The 3,037-nt window shown below is 44.4% G+C and overlaps 1 non-coding gene across 1 annotated transcript; it reads right to left on the reverse strand.

The window, feature by feature from the left end:
- Nucleotides 1-2,665: 2,665 nt before the first annotated feature.
- LOC123786265 (U6 spliceosomal RNA) lies at nucleotides 2,666-2,771 on the reverse strand. The gene has a single exon (XR_006777927.2). It is a non-coding gene; the product is annotated as a U6 spliceosomal RNA (small nuclear RNA).
- Between the last annotated feature and the right edge of the window lie 266 nt (nucleotides 2,772-3,037).

The raw sequence follows: 3,037 nt of genomic DNA on the forward strand, positions 1-3,037 counted from the left end.
CTCTACGCGTGAAGGCTGAGTGCGCAAGTACGGGAACGCAACCAAGGTGTTGAGACCACTGTGTGGCTTGAGAAGGGCTATCCCTGAGGAGATGTCAATGAACCTCATTTTTCCTACTTGGAGAATGAAGAGGTTGTATTAGAGGATTTCTGAAGTTGCTTTCGTCATGGCAGAAGTCTCAGGCTGGGCCACATGAATCAGAGCCAGGGGAGAGGACAACAGAGCTGACACTGACAGGAACAGAAGCTGAGAGAAACCAGCCGGCCAGAGGCCTATGCATCTGGATTTAATGGAAAGCCATTCATTCACTCCATTCATTCAACAATCATTTGCTGAGTGTCTTTTCTGTCAGGAGAGAGAAGGCGCTGGACATGCAGTGGCGGATAAATGCCACAAGGCCTCTGCTTCTATGGGAGTTATTCTGGTAGAGGGCTTATGACAATAGGTAAACAAAAACTCTGATAATAGAGAGGAGTGCTACAAAAAAAAAAAAAAGTAATGTAATAACAAGTGATGGTGGTAAGTGTGGAGGGCACCTCAGAGTGGGTGGTCAGGGAAGGCCTCTCTGGGCTGACTTTTGACAGACGTGCGTTTAAGTCCTGGTGCTGCTGCTTCTTCTTCTTCTTCTTCTTCTTCTTCTTCTTCTTCTTCTTCTTCTTCTTCTTCAGGTTTATTTATTTATTTGAGAGAGAGAGGAAGAGAGAGAGCGAGCATGAGTGGGGGGAGGGGCAGAGGGAGAGGGAGAAGCAGACTCCTTGCTAAGCAGGGAGCCCAATATGGGACTCCATCCTGGGACTCCAGGACCATGACCTGAGCCTAAGACACTTAACCGACTGAACCACCCAGGGGCCCCCCTGGTGCTGCTTCTTATTAGCTATGTGACATGAGACAACCAAGTAACCCCTCCAAGTCTCAGTTTTCTTATCTGATAAGTGGGGATCCCATGGGGGGTTGTCGTGCAGAATCAGTTAAGTAATGCATGTAAAATGTCTCATACAGATCAGGCTCTCCATAATTATCAATCTTTTTTTAACACTTCTATCTTGCAAGCGGTGTGACAAGCTTAGGCATGGTTCCAGTGTTCTTCAGTCTGGGCGGGGGGGCAATTGGGTGGAATAATTCTTCATTGTGCAGGACCGTAAGTGTGCATTGCTGGACATTTAACAAACCTGGCCCCCACCAACTAAATGCAAATAGAATTTCCCCAGTCATTTTGACAACTCTAAAACCATCCTGTATGGGTTAGCTTTTGCTAAGTAACAAATCATCGAAAACTTAGTGGCTTAAAACAAAAAAACATTTACTGTTTCTCATGAGGTACCGGGTTGGGCTATGGGTCTTCTAGTCTGAGCCAGATGGAATGGTCCAGAGTAGTCTCCCTCACGTGTCCAGAGCCCCCGCTGAGACAGCTGGGATGCCTGGGTCTCTCCCCATAGGGTCTCTCATCTTCTAGGGGGCTAACCTGAACTTCTTTGCCTAGTAGTTACAGCAATATCAGCAGCAAGAGAAGGCAAGCCCCAATACATCAGCATTTTTCAAGCCTCTGTTTAATTCATCTGTGCTAATGTCCTGTTGGCCAAAGTAAGTCACATGGCCAACCTTAGACTCAAAAGGTAGAAAAATGGAGTCCGACTCTTTATGGGAGGAACTGCAAAGTCACATAGTAAAGGGACGTACATTCAGCAGTGAGAAGAGTTTGTGGCCATTTTTCATTTTTGCAGTGTATCAAAGTCCTGCTCTGGCTACAAATTCTTCACACTCCTCCCATGTGAGGGTCCCCAAGACCCTCAAAACTCTTGTGCTGATTATTACATCAGATTTAAGTTCACTATCTTTTGATTCACAACAGATCTGAATGTGGCTAAGGGTGCACTATTAGATGAAGCTATTCTTTTTTTTTTTTTTTAAAGATTTTATTTATTTATTTGACAGAGAGAGACAGCCAGCGAAAGAGGGAACACAAGCAGGGGGAGTGGGAGAGGAAGAAGCAGGCTGCCAGCAGAACAGGGAGCCGGATGCGGAGCTCGATCCCAGGACCCAGGATCACACCCTGAGCAGAAGGCAGACGCTTAATGACTGAGCCACCCAGGCTCCCTGAAGCTATTCTTTTTTTTAACTGTGGTAAAATACACATTACATAAAATTTACCATTTTAACCATTTTTAAGTGTATAGTTCAGTGGTGTTAAGTGCATTCACATTGTTGTACAACCATCACAACCATCCATCTCCAGAATTTTTCATCTTGGAAAACTAAAACTCCATTCCTGGGGTACTGCCTGACTGGGTCGGTTGGTAGAGCATGCAACTCTTGATCTTGGGATTGTGGGTTCGAGCTTCATGTTGGGTGTAGAGATTACTTAAAAAAAAAAAATCTTAAAACCAAACCCAACAACTCTGTACTCATTAAACATAACTTCCTATCTTCCTTCCCCGGCCCTTTGGTATCGCCCTGGAAACCACCATTTTTCTTTCTGTCTCTACCAATTTGACTACCCTATGTATCTCACAGAAGTGGAATCCTACAGTCTTTATCCTTTTGTGACTGGTTTATTTCATTTAGCATAATGTCTTCAAGTTTCATTCACGTTGAAGCATGTATCTGGATTTTCATCCCATTTATTGATTTAATTTCAATTTGAGTATATCTGACACACAATGTTACAAAAAACATGGAACACTTCATGAATTTGTGCATTATCCTTGCACAGGGGCCAAGCTCCTCTCTGTATTATTCCAATTTTTTTTAAAAAGATTTATTTATAAAAAATTTATTTATTTATTTGAGAGAGAGAGAGCATGAGTGGGGGTGGGGGCTCAGGGATGGGCAGAGGGAGAGGGCGAGGGAGAGGGACAAGCGGACTCCCTACTAAGCATGGAGTTGGACTCAGGAGTCCATCCCAGGACCCTGAGACATGACTCGAGCTGAAGTTAGACACTTAACTGACTGAGCCACCCAGATATCCCTAAAGATTTATTTATATATTTGAGAGAAAGAGAGAGAGAGGCAGGGGCAGAGGGAGAGGGAGAGAGAGAGA

This window comes from Ursus americanus, chromosome 31 (assembly GCF_024610735.1).
Source record: "Ursus americanus isolate L20-20 chromosome 31, mUrsAme1.1.p, whole genome shotgun sequence".
Taxonomy (NCBI): domain Eukaryota; kingdom Metazoa; phylum Chordata; class Mammalia; order Carnivora; family Ursidae; genus Ursus; species Ursus americanus.